At 44.8% G+C, this 20,571-nt stretch overlaps 1 pseudogene; it reads right to left on the bottom strand.

The window, feature by feature from the left end:
* Positions 1-10,877: 10,877 nt before the first annotated feature.
* Positions 10,878-18,624, bottom strand: LOC124659951 (annotated as a pseudogene).
* Between the last annotated feature and the right edge of the window lie 1,947 nt (positions 18,625-20,571).

Here is a 20,571-nt window from a genome sequence, read left to right as displayed (position 1 = left end):
TCCCCTCCACCTGGAGATGGCCCACACGCGGAGTGTGTTCTCCACGACGACGCCCGCCGGGTAGCGCCGCTCGGGCACGGTAGGAGGCCGACGGAAGACCGGTGCGCTGAACCGCATCCTACCGGTGCGTTGCAAGGTCTTGGGTGGGGATTAGCTTCAAGTGGAGAATATATGGATTGTGTGTCGCGCCGAGTGAAGAGGGAAAGAGGGGGTATAAATAGGGCGCCAAATCGATCAATTACAATGAGGCGCGCCTTACAATGAAACGTCGCGCGTGTGTGTATCCGTGTCAATGCGGTGCGCCCGATTCTGGCCTTTCCTTATTGCTCGAATCGTCGACCATAAATGGCTCTGAATCGTCGTCCCGCTCGCCGAGCGCTCGAGTTGGCGCGGCGCATGCATGGCGAAGTCTCGCGACGGGACAAAACCGTGCAACGGTCCGAACCACGTCTCCTCCCTAGACTAATCATACCGCGGAGTGAGCCTCTCGCGGATCGCCGTCGCTCGCCAGATCGCAGCCGTGCACGGCCTCCATCCAACGGCGTAGAGCTAGGTATTGTAGGGCCCGCCCGGAGTCGCTTCGACCGCCACGTGAGAATGGCCATTCCTCGGCTCCCCGAGCGGCCGCCGCCCACCTCTCGCTAATGAAGTTATGGCGCGCCCGGGTTATTGGCGACGCCACGCGTGCCCATCGCCCGCCGCCCACCTCTCGCCAATGAAGCTATTGGCGACGCCACGCGTGCCCATCAGCCCGCCGCCCACCTCTCGCCAATGAATTTATTGGCGACGCCACGCGTGCACAGCCGGCCGCCGCCGACCACGGTTGCTCGGGGCATTATATAGCGGCGCTCGTTCGGCTGCTCTCATCTACTCCCGCACAAACCCTAGCCGCCGCGAACCCGCACCGTAGCGCAGCCCACCCACAAGCCCACGAAGGAATCCATGGCTGGTTTTGGTGGGCGGCGAGGCGGTCGAGGCCGTCGAGGCCGAGGGCGCGGCCGCCGTGGCCGGAGCAGCATCACCCGGCCCGCTCGTCGTCGCTGCCGCCGTCATTGTCTTCGGAGGAGGCGACGTGCTTCGAACTCATCCTACGCATCGACCAGACCCTCTCAGCATCAAGCGGCTTCCCGGACAAGTCCGCCGAGTTCGTCGATGGCGTCGAGCCGGCAGAGTTGCAGCCTACGGGAGGCGAGCTGCAACTTTCGTCGATGGCGTGTCGAGGCATTGTTCGACGGCCGGGGCAAGATGTACCCGCACACCGGGTGGGACAAGTTCGCCCGCTACCTCGACCTCGAACCCGGCCGCCGCCTTATCTTCTCGCTACGACGGGGATGGCGACATGGTCGTCAAAGTGTTCGACGGCACATCCTGGCCGGAGATACTACTACATCAGCCGAGTCAAGCTCGAGCACCGACGGCTTAGATATTTTCGAGTGTTCTTTTCTTTGTAGCGAAAATGGCCACTGGCCAATAGAACCACTAGTGTACGTTTCCGGCCTGGGTGCCCGGGAGTGTTCTTTCTTGGCAGCGAACACGAGAAACACCCGAGGACGACACTAGTTAGGTTTCCTCATTTTTCAATGTTCTAATCTTGTTTTAAACTATGTAATGGTTTGTGTAATGTTCGTATCTCGTGTTTAAATGAAAAAGAGAAAAAAATTAGGTAAAAGTTATTGGTTTCCAAAATTTGTGAAGTTTTTTATTTATTTCAATTTTTGTGATAGTAAACCTATAAATTTCTGTTAAATTCAGAGCGAAAAAAGTTGATGAGATAAAGCCATGGCCCATGAGTTCCCTCCCGCGTGCATTGGCCCGTTACATGTCCGACAGACCTAGTTTTTTAATTTTTCTTTAAATCTGCAAGCACATCCGGTTAAATTGAAAAATTCAAAAAAGTTTTAACCAACGGATTATGTTCACAAAAACGTGTGACATATTGGGTAAAAAAACTGGATTTTTTTTCGAAGGTCGAAAAATCGACTAGCTTAGAAAAAGTGGTTTGATGTAACCCAAACGATTCCGTTTCTAAGAATGTGGATTTTTCGACCTTCGAGAAACGCTCCAGTAAATTTTTGCACACACTCTCGTATCCATTCTAATACGAAGTGTGAAGGTTTTTTCAATTTTTGAATTTCTGTGAAAATAAACAATTAAATTTCAGTTAAATTCGAGTTGAAAAAAAAACAAAAGAAAACTAGAGAACCCTGATGGATGGGCCATGAGTGTTCCTTCCCCGCGTCCATGCTCCACGTTAATGGGCTTAGTAGAAACCGCGTTACATGTCTTTCGGCCTAGCTGATAAGTTTTTTAGTTTTGATTTGAATAAATCTGCAAAGCACATCCGGTAAAATTCAAAAAATTGAAAAAAAGTTTTAACCAACGGATTATGTTCACAAAAACGTGTGACATATTGGGTAAAAAAACTGGATTTTTTTCGAAGGTCGAAAAATCGACTATCTTAGAAAAAGTGGTTTGATGTAACCCAAACGGTTCCGTTTCTAAGAATGTCGATTTTTCGACCTTCGAGAAACGCTCCATAAATTTTTGCACACATCTCGTATCCATTCTAGGACGAAGTGTGAAGGTTTTTTCAGTTTTTGAATTTCCGTGAAAATAAACTATTAAATTTCAGTTAAATTCGAGTTGAAAAAAATAGAAGAAAACTGGAGAACCCTGTCTGGATGGGCCATGAGTATTCCTTCCCCACGTCCATGCTCCACGTTAATGGGCTTAGTACAAACCGCGTTACATGTCTTTCGGCCTAACCGATAAGTTTTTTAGTTTTGATTTCAATAAATCTGCAGCAAACCTGGTTAAATTCAAAAAATTCAAAAAAGTTTTAACCAACGGATTATGTTCACAAAAACGTGTGACATATTGGGTAAAAAACTGGAATTTTTTTCGAAGGTCGAAAAATCGACTAGCTTACAAAAAGTGGTTTGATGTAACCCAAACGGTTCCGTTTCTAAGAATGTGGATTTTTCGACCTTCGAAAAACGCTCCAGAAATTTTTGCACACACTCTCGTATCCATTCTAAGACGAACTGTGAAGGTTTTTTCATTTTTTGAATTTCTGTAAAAATAAACTACTAAATTTCAGTTAAATTCGAATTGGAAAAAAAGACAGAAGAAACTAGAGAACCCAGCTGGATGGGCCATGAGTGTTCCCTACCCACCGCTCCATCGCCTCCCTAAGGACTATAAAAAGGGCCAACTCTCATCGTCCCTTTCACACACAAACCCTAGAGGCTCTCTCCCCAACCCTTGCCGCCACCGTCTCAACAAGAGTTGACGCCATGGCTGGGAGAGGCGGAGGCCGACGTGGTCGTGGCCGTGGCCGCGGCAGCGCGCACGCTCGCCGTCGCCCGCCACACCGTCGGCTTCATCGCCGGAGATGGACGTGGAGGGGCCCGTGCTGTTCGAGTTCGTCCTCGTACTCAAGGGCGACCCACGCGGCATCCGGACACTTCTCGACCCCTTCGCCGTCTATGTCGCCGGCGACGATCGACCGGAGCACGCCGCATCCGCGGAGGCTTCGTCCGGCTTCTACCGGTGGATCGTCGACGTGATATACGACGGGCGCGGCAAGATGTACCTCCACATCGGGCCGGGAGAAGTTCGCGCGCCACCACGGACTCGAAGCCGGCTTCATCCTCCTCGTTCACCTACTATGGCGACAGGGACTTGAGCGTCAAGGTTTTCGACGAGACGCGCCGCCGCCGGGACAACCACGACAACCACGGCGACAACGACCGACGAGGAGGACGACCGATGAAGAGTGTTGTTTCTTCGCAGCGAATACGTGCACGGAAGTTTCCGGGTGTTCGCCTCATCCTCCCGCTGGATTTTCCAGTTTGGGTGACTCGGGGATTGTTAGCAAGTGAACACAGGAAACCTTGGATGCACGGTCTAGTTAGGTTTAGTTTTTTTGCAAAATTTTATATTTGTGTCCACCATGGTTCAAAATATGTATTAGTTTGTGGAAAACCATGTCCCAATTATGTATTAGTTTGTGGAAAACCATGTCCCAATTATGTATTAGTTTGTGGAAATTGAAATGAAAATACCAAAAAAGTATTTTAAAGGTTTCGTGTGTTCACACGAAACCTTCGATGCCAAATCAAGTGGATGGATGTGGATGTGGATGTGGATGGGGTTGCCAGGGTGAGTCCAACTGAGTGCATGGTTATTTCATGTGAGAAACCTAGGAGTGCATGGTCTATTTAGTCAACGTCGAAATAATCACAAGTACACAAATATGTGACTATTTTTTACCTCAAACTCATATGTGACTATTTTTTACTCCTTTCTTACCTGTACCTTCTATGGTAATCAAACTTGTTGATTTTAGATAACATCTCTACGTGGCAATGACTTTGTTATCGAGGGATCGAACAAGTTTAGCTACTGGAGACCGAGCAGTCTATGTGAAAAACAATCTATGCATGAGAATAACAAACAAGGCATTCATGCATAACAGCTTATAACTAGCATTTATCTAGATAAAAGAGTAACGGTTATAACTAGCATTTATCTAAACAAGGCATTCATGCTTAAAAGTTATAACTAGCATTTATCTAAACAAGGCATTCATGCATAACTGTCATAACTAGCATTTATCTAAGGCGCCTTTATCTAAACAAGCGAGGCATTCATGCATAACGAGTCATAACTAGCATTTATCTAAACAAGCGAGGCATTCATGCATAACACTCGGAGATATAAGTTCTTAATTAGTACTAAGAAATTCCATAAGTAGAACTTAAGGTTCTACGTACACACATTAAACCTAAAAGTTCTTAGTTATCCATTACAACCAGCACGTAAATAAGCTCCAAGGACATAACATATATACGGGGCGAGCATCGGGTTGAGGCATGCATGGTAGGTTCGGATGTTGCGACGCCTCTTGAGGATCCCGCCGTAACGGGGAAGGCGAGGACCCAGCAGAAACCTTGCAAGTGCCTCGTGGTCAGCCTTGCCCTGCCACTCGGGGCGCTGTTGCGAGTGTCCATAGCATGCATCTCAAGGGAAGCCGCGCGCGCCGTCCTTCACCTTGCAGGGACGAAGGGGCAAGCATGCTTTCCCTCCGCACTTGTCTTCGGAATCCGAGACTCGAATCCCTTGACCTGCCTCCGCACGTAGGACTCAAAGTTGTCCTCGTCGACGTCGTCATCTCGTGTTGTACTGCAAATAAAGGGGCACATGTGAGGAAGCGGCTAAAGGATGCAGAACATGGTATGGTATTCACAAAGTTCATATCTTCTTAATATTAACTCGCTAAATTTAATGAGTAATTCTTACAATTCATACCCGAGGAACATAGAGAGCAAACTTTAACCATGGGAGTTTGGATACACGATTTACAAACTGTTAAAGATAATGTATTTATGCTTTCTATCTTGGTACAAGATTTACATACCGCCAAGAAAGGACTTTCCACACATTCGGCAAACTCGAAGAGTCACTACTAAGCATGAATAATTTCAAAAATAATAGCTTACTAAGAGTTTCTACGACATCCAAAAACAAATCAACTGTAGGTAGGCATTCTTCAACCACCTAAAATTTCTAGGTTTGCGAGGTTGTCAAAAGGCGATCCATTTTTGGTTACCTTGTCACATATGTTGCTGATTTTGTTTCCTATATTACTTTTTTCATGAAGAAAGCAGTAGCTTTCATTTGAACATATCTTTTATTTTTCTTAGTGGAAGTCCAATTACTATTTTTCTCGTTCTGTTTATAATTTGAGCATAAGTTTGAATTTCCTTAGGACTTTATGTTCTTATGCAAGCGACGGACATAAAGCGATAGGCTGATATAATAAATATTATTTCTGGTTTGTTTGATACATACATCAGGATGTAAATGATGAGTTTTCCATCCGACATAAAAAAGCTTTCCCATAATTCACTGAATCTACAGGGAAACGGGGCAAGGACCTGATCCACAATCAAGGTCTGAAATACCAATACTTTTTCCTTGTTTAACACTTGTCAGCACATATGTTTAGTATTTATGTCTGTAAAAATTTAGATGTGCCTTATATTGCTTTTCTACACGGTTCAACACTCGTTAACTATGTTTTTCTTGTTTAAAAATTCAAATGAGAGGTCTGTATTAAAAAGTGGTTCTCAAGTCGTTTATCATACATTCTTGCGTATCCAAATCATGGTAAACAGCAAACCTTCAGCTCTTGACCCATTTCAATCCCCAACGGCAAATAGGCTCATTTCTATATGAAGAAGCTCCAAACCAACTTAGTATGACTGCAACTTTCATTTATATTAGGCAAGTGGCTTATTTAGTAGTTGTATCTTATTTGTTGTTTGAGAATAATTTAGCTGAATCCACAATAGTTTGAATGGTATCGTCTTCTTATAGTGGTACACAGTAATGATTTTAATACAAAGTTTATTGCTTTGGATACAAGATCACAATGGTAGAAGAAGTGCAAGAAAAATGAATGTTTGTTGCTTTGGATACAGATCACAACGGGCATTCAACTAGTAATATTAACTCGCCAATGTTTGTTGCTTTTAATACAAGATCCACTTATTTCCGGACGGAGGGAGTAGATCTAACTCGCAGGGCTCGATGTACTCGAGGACATAGCTGCAGCTACCGGATCGACATAGCATCCACGCGCATCTACTACATCTACTTTGCAGGGGTTACCGGATCCGAGAGGGGAGACATAGATTTACCTCGCAGGGCTGGACGTACCGGCTGGCCTCGTACATGGCGTCGATTTCCTTGTACGCCGCCTCCCTATCGGCAGCCGGCGCGAGCAGCGGCAGCGGCCACCGCATCGGCGATGCCGCCCCGGATCAGCACCCGGCAGCTCCCGCGCCGATGTCCGCCGCCGCAGCAGAAGGCGCAGCCGCTCCCGCTCCCGCAACCGCTCCCGCTCCCGCAACCTCTCCCGCGGCCGCCCCCGCAGCCGCAGCCGCAGCCGCTCCCTCTCCGCCCTCCAAACCAGCAGCAGCCGCGGCTAGGTTCATGTCCATTGCCGGATCTCGCTTCGCCGAAGAAATGGGAGTGTAGGGAGAGAGGCTTCGTTCGCCGAAGAACTAGGGTTAGGGTTTTCTCTCCTCTCGCTTTTTGCCGGAAATGGGGATGGTGGGGAGGGGATGCGGCCGGCCGGGGATAAAGTAGTGGACTCTTTTGGACTCGTGCGCGTGTGCGTGGACCCGTGTGTGGACCCGTGGGCATTGACGGGCGTGTACGCGGAAGGGGTACGGGCGTGTACGCGGAAGGGGTACGGGCGTGTACGCGGAAGAGGTGTACGGGCGTGTATGTATTCTCGCGGTGATACGCGTACCTCCTCGGGCTAACGGGTCCTGCGGGTTTTGGAGCGGGCATTTCTATACCCGAATCGAAGTTGAAAAGACGATCCTGCCCCTCGCCGCGGAGTAATCTGGGTCGTTCTTGTGTTCCGCTCAACATACCCGTTCGACGTTGGGGGTCTATGGAAGCAGTCGCCTAATTTTAATTTGAGCCGCAATGCCAAGGCTGCGTGCACCCGCGCAACCATTAAAGTAGTCAATCAACATCGGCAAGAGTACCAACACCAGTATGTCAGGGAATAAAAACCGATCTGCCTTGTCGACGTTGATGGAGAGCCGAGAATACGAATCACCATTGTCGAGGACGTAGCAACCGGGACAAGAACTGCGAGGATAATCCTCCTCGCGGCAACCATGAGAAAAGATCCAAGATCGATCTGGCGAAGTAAGATCTGAACACCCATACCTAGATAACTGTAATCTTTCAGCACCACCATTGACGTCGGGAGGGAGATCTCGTCGTCGAACGAAAGGCCGAAGATCACTTATTGCAGACGATGTCATCTCCATTGCGGGGAAACCAACAAGAAAACGACGACCAAAAACCTAACATAGACTACTGAAAAGACTAGTTTTATTGAAAACTCCACTCATAGATCGGGTTCCCCACTCCTCCCGACGCCGGCGAAGCTGGCCGGAGGAGGGGGAACCGATCTATGGAGGAGGCTGAGTAGGGGCGGCTAGGGCTTTTCTCAAGAGGCGGCGGCTACAGGGCATAATACGTAGTACTTGTTATGAATAGATACATCTGACAATATTATGAAACAGAGGGAGTAGTATTTCTCACACTTAGGGCACCTTCAAGGGACCATGGCAAACGGATATATTGTGCTCGGTTGCTATTCGATCGCGTGGCTAAAACAAGGCCTAGCGGTCAACCACATTTCCACCGCAAACACGGTTGTGTCTATTCCGCCTGTATTTTTCGGCCCAAAATTTGGGTTGGGTTTGCGGTGGCCACAGATAGCCCACGTGTCCACGGTAGAATGCGTTGGGCTCGCTTGTCAGCTACCGGGGAGACGCGGATCCATGGGGTCCACCTGCACGCACGCGACCTTCTTAAATGAAGACTCGTCGTTCTCTGAGGGATCCCACTTCTAGTCCCTACTCCGGAAACTTCCCATCGACCAAAACCCTAGCTCCTAGTGGCCACCCAAACCCTAGCTCCCACCATCCGTGGAAAAGGGCGGTTGGTTACGGCTGAGACGCAATGACCATGAGGCTACTCCTCCGGCGGCGGCAATGGAGGACGCCGCTTCTCCCACGCGTCCACGCAGAGGCTGCCGGGGCCACCTTCGATGCCGCACTCGGAGCGGCGTGTGTATTAGGAGGTGGTGATGGTGCGGGTGGCATCTCAACCAAGCGGGGGTGCTCTTCCCGGCAACCCATGTGTGCAGCCCTGGTCGCCACCGGGAGATCCTACATCACGCACTTTTCCTGCCACCGGATCTGTGGCGGGACCCGTCTTACACCTTGGAATCACCATTGTGGACGTGGTGGTTCGAGGACGAGCATGACCATCGGTGGAAGAACATCGAGGCTCACCTCGAGGACCTCGATGATATCGATATCAACTACGAGGAGGAGGCACCGACATCTGGCCAGGCGCCGCCGACGCCCGTGATGGAGGACATGTTGCCGACAACAGTCGCCAGGGTACATCTTTCCCATGTCGTGCCCCGGCTACCCTGATTGGTCGCAGTACCACGGGGCCTACACCTAGTATGTGGAGCCTCTCCTGTGGCTGCTGGCGTCCCCCCTCCCCCGGAGGCCTACATCCGGGGAGGCGTGGAGGACCCGCCGGAGGATGACGACACGGCCTACAAGCCAATAGAGGAGGCAGAGCTAGCGGAGGAGGAGGCCTTGGCAGGCACCATGACCATCTCGGAGGCGGAGGAGCGCGCGAAGTGGATTGGCCTTGAGGAGGCCATCCACCTCTCGTAGCCTTAGGGCCGGCACCTCACAACAACTGACCAATTGCCACCGCCTCCTCCAACGGCCAATGCCTGGCCACCGCCGTTGAGGATATACTTCATGGTTATTCTAATGATGTAGTCCAAAACTGGCAAGTCTGGGTGACCCACCAATGGTGGTTGGGCCGATGGCCCAACCGGACGGTCCAGTTGCTGATTGAACAAGATGGGAGGTCCAGGATAAGAAGCTCTAGCTGGATCTGCACCGACATAGTTAGCCGGATCCGTACCGGCCTAGGTTAGCATGATCCTTACGTGTACGAAAAGTTGTACCGGATTAGGTTAGTGCTAGTAGAATCTAACCTGGACTACTCATTGTAACCCTAGATCCTGGTGACTGTATAAGCCGGATCCCAGGAGCCCTTGAGGCATAACAAACATCATCATTGTAATCGTGTACTTGTTACCCTTATAGTGAATAACAGCAGCATGTAGGGTTTCGCCACTATTGCGAGATCCGAAACTGGGTAACTTGTGTCTCATCGGACTGGTAGCTTTCCTCGCCTTTTGCCCACCTCTCTCTTTACACGCCATGAGGTACCCTCCATGCCGTACTCGTCATTCACACCACGACAGCCCCAGGTCTTCATCAACCTCGGCGAGGAGGACTAGAAGCTGCCGACGAGGAAGACCTGAAGGCGGCGGTCAGGATGAGCACACGCGGGCTTGCTCGCCATTATCATTTTTTTTCCTTTTTTTTTTGTATGTACCGTGGAATTTTTGGCCCAGTTTTGAACCATATATATATATTATATTTTTGGATTTTTTGGGGTTTACGACTGCTGGGGCGGCTAGCAACCGCATATGGACCAATGTCTGTTTCGTATTAAAACAGACCGATCTTATGTTCGAAATGTAGTGACCCGTTGGGGTGGCCATACAACATCGTGTCTGTGGTGAAATATCTACACTATACTGTGTACGCACCACACTGGTGAAATACAATGACGTACTCCTGTCTTTTGCCGATGCCATTTTGGTGCAAAGATGCTCTTGCGCAGCAGTATGTATATTCCATTCCAGTAAGATACTGAGTAGCATATGCGCAAGGACAATCCATCCCGGAAAATAATAGCAATAATAGTGCTACAAGTGTTATGTCCCTTTCGCGGGATAAGTGATGACTTGACGACATGCCTTGCAACTGGCGGCGTACGACAGTTTCAGACACGGAGCTGATTTGGAATGCTCATCCAGGCCCTGCTAGAACTAGCAATAATTGTTCCCAATAATTGATGGTCGCGCACGGTTAAGCTGGTTAAAGAGTTGTTTATGGTATGGCGTGACACGACGAGCATGTTCAGATAACACCAACTTTGCTTCTAAAATATACTCACTTTGTTCCGTAATTCTTGTAGTGACTGTGGTTAACACGACAAAAATTATAAAACAGAGGGAGTAACATATTTCTCAGACAAACTAGCTATAGGGTGCGAGCTGAGGCCGGATGCGGATACTCAGGCGATCGCTTTGACATGATACAAGACCCGGCCCCTCATATTTATGCAGAAACCAGATACCAACATCACTGGCAGACTGCAGACCAACAGATCACGAAAATTCACAAGTATAGAAGAAGGAATCCGAACAATTAGAGTGGGAAAACAAACTCATCTAGACAAGAAGGAACTGCATACGGCCGGGATGATCCACAGGGTACAAAAGGAAATCTCATTCGACGTCGTCTACAGAAGAGATTCAGAGATTTTGTTCCTAACAGAACATAAAGGGGGTTAGACATTCCTGCTAGCTCTACTTTAGTGAAAACCGGCACAGGTTGCAGTCTGCAGTCCAGTGCGCACGGCCGCGCCTCACTGCTCACCATCGCGAGGAGAACTTTCCATGAGTTCCCTAGCCTTCCTGCAGGAATTCAACCGGGTGGAATGGACATGTCAGCTCTAACAATAATCCCTCAGTATGTAACTCACTAACTAGATGATTCCTCTCTCTAGGACTGGCATACTACTCCAGCAAGATAAGTTACCGAGACCCGAGTGAAACAGTACAAGTTCTTTTCTCACGCATGCACTAATATGACATCATAATCAAGTATGCAACTGATTCTCATCACTATAAACGTGTTTTGCCAACCTAAAATCATACTAGCATTTGGAAGAGACTCAAAATTGAAAGAGATAAGCAGAAGAGATTATGTTACCGCAATTCACTTTCAATCTCGGCATTCCCAGGATCCATCTTTTGTGCATCTTTGAGGGCATCACATGCTTGTTTATATTCCTGGCAGTGCAGAGCAAATCAAGGAACACGACCAGACTGTAAGATCAATGTGAAATAAGCCACAAGTCCACACACCGACAAGCTAGACGCACCTTTAGTAGCATGTGAGCTGCAGCTTGACGGTAGCAACCTTTTGCCCAATTAGGTCGCAGCATTCTGCACTTGAGAGCATCTGCGAAAGCACCGTCACCATCGCCCATGAGCAGCTTACAAAGACTCCTGTTTGCATACAGTGCTGCACTCTCTCCATGGCCTATTGCCTATGATCAAATATGACATGTGCAAATATTAGTCTCAACTGAAAATGATGACACACGTTAGTTCTATTTTAAGTCATTCACAGGATTTGGGCATGCAAACAGGTAGAAAACTATCTATAAACCTTTACTACGTACTCAGTAGAACAGAAGAATGGAGATATTCTATTACTAGACTGGTTGGGTTGTTCATTTTATATGTACCGTCAATTTGACTATAGTTGAACCATTTGATACACAGTGATCAATTATCAGTCAGTACATCGAACACATTAACAGGAACAGAAGACAACAACATCAAAGCTGCATATTAACCGAGAAGAAAAAACCAGGTTCATCATGGTGCTAGCTTCCTAACGTTTCCGCCGCGACAATATCCGCATCCTTGACATCGACTGTGACTGTGAGCCATGTTGTCAACACCAAAGCTGCATCTCTGTACAGTTTCTATTCATGGCTATTGTGCCTGGCTCAGGAGCCCAACTAGGTCTTTGATCTGGCGATGATTTACGTGGGGGCCTGTCGGGTAGGTGGGCTGTCCCCGGTGGCCTGCGGATATAAAGGCTGCGGTCTTTGGGCCGGACCGCAGCTCTGGACCTGACAGCCTTGTCCCAAGTTTCGGCCGATCTAGGTGTTGGTCGCACACGAGTGGCTCCAGTACACGAAAAAGCAACATTTTAGACATGTCTTCAGTCAAAATTTGACCACCAACATCGTTTTAAATATTTAGATTGGGTTAAAATCAAATGCATATTTGTATCGAGAAGTACTTTTAGAATGTTATTATGGTGTTGGCCGTTATACGTACACTGCAAAGGAAATTGGCGGCGGAAGTTATATTGTGGAGACCACTTCAATGGCCCAAAACGTCACATTTTATATTGAAGTTCAGTTATATGTCTCCAATTTGTTCCCCGTTAAGAATCATAGATAAAGTGCAAGAGGTTTACCAAATCATAGCACTTTGATGCCAGCTTATAATCCTTCCGCTTGAATGCCATATCAGCCTGTGACTTGAACAAGCATTTTCTTCTTTCAAGGTGTCCTTGCTCCTAGACAACAAATAAATGAAACATGTATTGAATATTTGAATTTTGGAATTAATCATCCCCACAATGTGTGGGAGCTTTCGGCACTGGTACGCCCCCATCATCACCACAAAAGACATTCAGCAACTGTGTTCAGCATTCTTAATAGTTTGGTATCTAGGTGGTTAGCATCGTTTACTGGCCCCGGAACTTATAGTTCACCAACTAGCCCAGAATTGAGCTTCAAAACAGGCGTATTTACTGAATCTAATTGATTCAGTAATCAATTGAGCACAAAAAAAATCATATTTCAACATTTCAGAAAGTTTTTGAAAATAAATCTCACATGTATGTTTACATTTCATCTGCATACATGTAATGTTTCATTAATAAATATTCTCATTTGTGTCATGTAATGTAGTTAAACAAAAGTGTGGATCTATAATAGTGAATACCAAATAGTAAATACATTAGTGGGAATGTATACAACTAGTGGACATCATTTCAGAATTTATTGAAATTTCAAATGTATTTTCTGACTTTAAGATACATGGGCTCCAAGTGCTCCCAGCACTACCCTAAAAATGAGGAACGGTAAGGCTTTTTTCTTTCTCTAGTTCAAAGAAGTATGCTACTAGAGCACAGTCATCCTTTAATTTACCATCCCGTAGCAAAGGGGCTCAGGGATGTCCTGCCTACAACCTGGGATGTTCACTAAATTTTGGTTGTGTAATAACACTGTAAACCTCTTAGGAGGCGTGTAACAACTTCTATCTATTCAATGAAATGAAACGCAAAGATTCCTTTGCGTTTTCTCGAAAAAAATCCTTTAGTTTACCATCAAATGATATCGCCGAAGTTAGAACAATGCTGAAATCTACAAAGATGGAAGCATTCCAATAGGAAACATGGGATGTCGGTAGAGATCATGGTGTCTCTTCTTTCACAAAAACAACCAACACGTTGCATATGTGCTTGTCAGTAGGTACACCATGGGTTATAAGGGCTTGAATTATAAATCAAATGTTGCATATTCCCAAGCAACAAGAACTGAGACACAAGAAAAGAAGAGTGCAACAAATTTAGAACTAGTATGTCACAGTAGTAAAATATATTATTCATGCGGCAATATTAAGAGATACTAACGAATGTCACACCAGGTACATGATGCTAGTGCACTTCACAACCGTGGAATGAAATCCATGACTATGAGACATATTCAAGCATTAATGTACTAAAGAGCATCTAACTATTCTACATTACTATGGTATTTTCTTGATACTGTACACAACGGTAAGTTTACAACAGTTAATAAAAATAAGATACAGGAGAACAATCTACATGCAAATGTCATTTTGCGAAGAGAACAAAAATTGCCTTATCTTAGAAATTGACTTATCAGGTGCAAGGTGTTCATACCTTTTAACACAAGAATCAGGGAATCTTTCCTCAATGATTTCTACAAATTATTCAGCACGAAAACCAAGTTTGGATAAAATTTTCTATTCACTACACTCCAGGGTTTGTTCATATTATGTTCTGTTATCAAATTGATAGTGCATAAGGCAAATGGGTTCATGATGTTTATTGGTGGGCAGCCCTTTTGTTACTGCATGATCATATTAATTTTGTAAATTAAACTTGGTATTTTGTTCTCAGCTTTTCAGCACTAATACCTTTTCTAATTTATTTCCTTTATGATGTTCGCAAGTTAAGGCAGAATAAATAATCGTGATTCTCTCATTGTGAATGTGGTACAATGCACATAGTAACCACAGCTTACAATAACACTGAAGTACAAAGCAATATTCAGTACGAAAACAGCATAAGAGAACAAACTTACCATTGGCTTTTTCTCTTCAAATTTTGCATGAGAAATCACTCCCTCAATGCTCCAGTTTGGGACATTTGGTATTGCGGAAGTCAAAGGAAACAACATTTCAACCTCTTCCTTGCAATCACGTTTTGCAGCAAGCTCTATTGGCAACCTGCCCAACTGGACAATGCAAGGCAAAATAACTTGCAATTTCTTTTAAAAATTGTTATCGTCATTCAAGAAAGGAACCATTTAGAATATAGAAGAAGAACATTAACATGCAATATGTAGAAAGTATAAAATTAAGAGATTGAGGATGAACCAGGATCAACATAATAATTTTATCAAATGTTTCAACAAGGATTTACCCCTCAAGCATTTACAAATTTGCTAAGCAATTCAAACTGAGCAAACACAAGGTTTCAAAGGGACATTTCAACAAGAGTTGATATTGAGACACCACGAGAATTTTTAATGGCATCCCACTTGAGCTCCATGAAAGCAAATGATTTTTTTATCACCCACATAAGCTATTATTTTAGAGTAGAAGAATTAGAACATAATACTAACAACTGGATGAAGAACAATATAAAGTTCTAAGAAAATTCAATCTATTTTAGTGTTTACTCATACTGCACGAGTAAATTTGAGAAATGCTGCAACGCAGACTGTTACATGATTAAATCTAAGAACTCATCAACTGTTAATTTACGAACCGATATGACCTTCTTTTGAAAAGGAGAAGCAATGATACATGCTGGGTACGTGCTGCAACAGAGTAGGCATGGTACTCCGGTATGTACCACATAATTGACGATCAACAGAAATAACTAGTGTATTGAATGGACACTGAGAGCTGGGCTGTATCACAGTACTAGATGTGCAGTGGTAAGCCTTGCCCAGGAGGGTTCAATTCCCTTGAGGCGAATTGCTGTCTGGCTGTGGGAGGAGGCCTCATAGTATGTTTTAAAAATGATATAGACTGTTGGAATGAAAGATCAAGACACCGTTGCTAGGCACACATGCGATTTCCCATCAGCATAGTAAATAACACAAAGCAACCTAAGATCATTGCTAAATAGTTCCCCAACATCCAACATAATCAGAACAGTTCAGTAATAGTATCAACAGGGGCTTTAGCAGATATGGTGAAATGCTGCATACTAGGTGAGCAAAAAACCTAGGAAATATAGAAAACATACATCATCGGGAATATTAGGATCTGCTCCAGCCTTCAATAGAAACTGAATGAAGTTGGTGTAGCCTCCTCGCGATGTAGCAAACAATAAAGGAGTCATAAAGGAACCCCTGACATTAACATCAGCACCAGCCTGTGAAAAGTATTGTGCAATAGAATGTTCATGTTGTTATCTCCAGCTATATCAACACATAAGCATGTAAGAGATGGTAGATTAAGAAAAATCACAACATAGCAATGGAAAAATAATTGAGAAAATACTCGCCTTAATGAGTAGCTTCATGCACTTCAATGAACGGTAAATAAGAGCACTCATCAGGGGACTTGCAACACCACTGAGCGTGACGTTAGGCTGAAAGCAGGGTATTGTGTTATTAAGATGAGACATGCAGGTGGCACGATAAATTCAGAAGTTACTTTTGAGATGAACAACAATATCATAATAAAAAAGAATGTCACTGTATAATCTAGTAGTGATTTTGATGATTCAAGGGATCAGATGGTAAGTGGATCAGCCAATCCTAATCTTGACTCTAACACTACTTGATTCGTTTGAGGATTGGAATGGGTTGCTACATCAAATCAATCACACTTCAAGATCTCTATCGAGTGTCATAAACCTACAAAATAAATTTGCACTGCCATTTCTAAAAAATATTGGAGGCCGTATATACATTTGCGTGGTGGTCCAACAAAATCTTCAGTGTCTTTTCCTTCTCATTTGTAGCAGCCAGATAGAGTGGCGTTCCATGACCACAGTCTAGGTCGACTGGCACTCCTTTTGAAAGGAGGAACTCTGTTACCTTGCAGCATCCTGTGATGAATGAAATAATTCAGTATGCCAATTGCCCACAGCATTGAACAAACCGCAGAGTCAATAATTACTAGTAAAATGACCAGCTTGCAGAAATTATGTATCCATCTGTATCAGGGGCTCAAGAAGGAGCACCTGAAGAAGCAGCATGGTGGAGAACAGTAAATCCTTTGTCATCTGCTTTCATCAGATCACCCCCATGATCAAGAAGATACCTGACGGTAGGAACATCACTAGACTGAGCAGCCGCCATAAATGGAGTCAAACCTGTAACAAAATGCACATCCTCAATTCAATTGCAGATCTCATAGTACACTAAACATTGATATGGCAGCCACCAACTTAGAAATTGAAGAAAGAGATAGAGAAAGACCTATAAATCCCAGTGCATCTGCAGTAGCATTCGCATCTCCTCCAAGCTCAATTAAATACTTGCAAATTTCCAGATGGCCTGCGCATGCCGCGTAATGCAGCACACCAAGCCCCTTCAGGTTGAAAGAAAAAATCACCGATGGGTCGCCTTTTCGTTTGGTGAAACTCTTTACAATACCTTTCCCAGAAGTAAACATGATAAAATTATAGAAGGGAATAGAAAAACTAACAAACCAGAAAACCAAAAGAAAAGAAGCAAACACGTTCAATCCACAAGAACCTCGTGAGGTCAAAGGGACACAGATCTATCGATTTGCTGGAAAGAGTCACCTGGTTAAAATACTTAATGGTATATCATTTTAGAGCACTTGACTATATTGCAAATTTGAATGTAATGGATAATTGAACTGCATCATCAAAAGTGGTCAAATTTATCCCATGGCATGTTGAGTGGAAGAGAGGACTGTCAGCCCAGTTTATGTTAACTGATCTGTTCTGCTGAGTTCAGTCTACAGTAGAGCAGAAGATGTAATCAATGCAAAGTGCAATGATCGCTCCTCAAATTATCATGAAGAAACTATTCTTTATTGAGTACTAGAAAAAAAAAACCTTTTGCAGAGGTGTTGGATAGCAAAATGTTACGGGTAAAACATCCAACTAAAGTAGAGGACAATTTCATATGACAATTTACACGAAGCAAACTGTACAGGATGGTGGTGCGCACTGCATCGACGCAAAAAACTGACCAATGCATAGAAAATGGAGCCAAATTAACAAACCATACTAGAAGGCCATGGGTGCTAATCAAACGCCCATGTCCTGGAAGTATCACCAAATCAGGCGAACAACATATAGCATCTGATCAGATCAAGAAAACCACAGCATCGCAATTCACAGAGAATGAAATCAGGAAAGAGGCACCTGGTTAAAATACTTAACAACACATCATTTTAGAGCACTTGACTATATACTAATTTGGATGTTGGATAACTGGACTGCGTCATCAAAAGTAGTCACATTTATCCCATGCCATGTTGAGTGAAAGAGACGACTGTCAGCCCAGTTTCTATTAACTGATCTGTTCTGCTGAGTTCAGTCTACAGTAGAGCAGAAGATCTAATCAATGCAAGTGCAATGATCGCTCCTAAAATTACAGGCAGCGGTTCTCATGAAGAATCTATTTTTTATTGAGTATCAGAAAAAAAAAAGCTTATGCAGAGGTGTTGGATAGAAAAATGTTACGGGTAAAACATCCAACTAAAGTAGAGGACAATTTCATATGACAATTTGCACGAAGCAAACTGTACAGGGTGGTGGTGCACACTGCAACGACGCAAAAAACTGACCAATGCAAATTTTCGTTCAGAGGGAATGAAATCAGAAAAATGTAACATTTCAGAAGGCGAAAAGGCAGTGGATGGTCAGTCAGACGCGGCAGGCACCGCAGCATGTCTGAAACGCCTCTGACGACGACCCCGCGAACCAGCAGGCGTCACTGGACTAGAATCGGAGCGAGGAGAAGAGGGGAATGGTACCTTTGAGGACGTTGAGGTTGCCGTCCCGGGCCGCCCTCATGAGCGCCTTCTCGCCTGCACACACGCGCGCGGGCGCACGATCGCCGTTAGGAACACAGCCAGTGGCCAGAAAGAGGGGAACGAGCAGAGAGTAGGAGCAATCGGGCCGGGAAGGAGGGGGAGGGGTTGGGGCTAAGGCTCGACGTACGGGTCTCTTGGCCTTGGGCGGGGCGGCAGTACATGAACGGAGCCGCCATGGCCCTGCCCCGGCGGGGTTGAAGCTTCCTGGAGGCGGCGACGATGAACCCTGCTGCCTGCGCTGCGGAGAAGTTGGGGGCTTTCGTTCCCCCAGTTTCAGAGCCTGCCTCCTTTGTTTGGTTCAGCGCTCTCTCGTGCACCCTTCTTGCTACGACAAAGATCCGGTGCATAGGAGAGAAGCAGAATGTTTTTTAAAAAAAATTCGCCCATTGGCATTTATTCAATCGACGACATAAAATCTAGCTGAACAACCTCAGCTAGAAATCCAGGAATAGTATCATAAGAGACTACAGAAACATCTAAAGAAAGAGCAGCTCGCGCACACGCATGTGCCACTTTGTTCGAGAGAAGCAGAATGTACACACAGTCGATGTGAATGACACAAGCGGGCCACAAACATGAGCGAATCTTGGCACCGAGTAAAATAAATAAAAATGAGAAAAAAGAAGGAAAATAAAAACGGGGAACAGAGTGAAAAATTGCGACAAACAACTTACTAGTGGGTCTACACGGCAGATTTGCGATAGTTGCCGAGTTTAGGGCATCCGACTTTGCCCGGAAGCTACCAGAGATTGCTAAGAGAGGTATTACCTTTGTCCATTTTTTGATGTCAAATTTTTTGTCTAAATTTAAATATATAGACACTCTTTAGTGCATAGTTACATCTAACTTTAAACGGACCTTCCGACACCAATTAATGGACGGAGGGAGTACTCCCTCCTTCACAGTTTATAAGGCACGGGCGTACCCCTAGGTCGCAAATTTAACCTATATAATTTAAATTATATAATACAAAATTTATATCATTAGAAAATAGAATATCTGAACTTTCTAATGATATAATTTTTATAACATATAACTAATGCTAACTTGATCAAATTTACGACCTAGGGGTACGCGCGTGCCTTATAAACTGTGAGAGAGGGAGTATGTAAAACTACTTTCGATGGTGAAAATTTAAGATATTAGCCACATATGCTATAGCAGGAATTTTTTGCAAGAACGGATGCAAGGCGGCAATATGGCGATGTCACTTGTACATCAAGTTGTAGAGCGGACTGCCTTACGATGTTACAAAATGATAGTGGTATTTTGAACCGATGTTTGATTTTTTTTGTTTTTTTTTGGGGGAGGGGGGGTCTATATCTAACATCTTGTGATGACCTTTGTGAAACAAAACCAATGTTGAGTAAGTTTTTTATAAGGCCATCGTGAGTACTTTGCCTTTCTCAAGAGTTAATCAAGCTACACAAGCACAAATTCGTAACGAGATGCTGACTGGGGCAATTACACGGGTTAGAGCTAAACAACTAAAGAACATACAAATTTAATATTTATAAAAATAGTAAATCATTTATAAAAAATGTACAAATTGTCCAGATTTGGCCTAATCAACAAATCTGGATGTACTGTATTAGTTGCCTTCGTGATCAGATTTCGATTAAATATATAAACGCAGCGGAGGCATTTCTAGTTCTCCACGACACACGTGATTAGCGTAGTTGTTTTTGTTCTGCAGCGCATGAGACGTCAAATAAAATGGTTTATCAAATCAATGTACTACATGTTTTATCCCATACATCAATCCAGCGGCACGTACTGAATCATATTTCAACCACAATCACATCTATCTAGATGTATCGACAATAATTATTATTTGGTATCAAATTTCACCTTACACATCGGGGTGTGACATCAGCATTTGGAGTTCTTTCCTATGGATTTAAAGTACGACGACCCATGAGGACCGGATC

Source organism: Lolium rigidum, chromosome 6, assembly GCF_022539505.1.
Source record: "Lolium rigidum isolate FL_2022 chromosome 6, APGP_CSIRO_Lrig_0.1, whole genome shotgun sequence".
Taxonomy (NCBI): domain Eukaryota; kingdom Viridiplantae; phylum Streptophyta; class Magnoliopsida; order Poales; family Poaceae; genus Lolium; species Lolium rigidum.
This window is presented reverse-complemented; position numbering and strand designations above follow the sequence as displayed.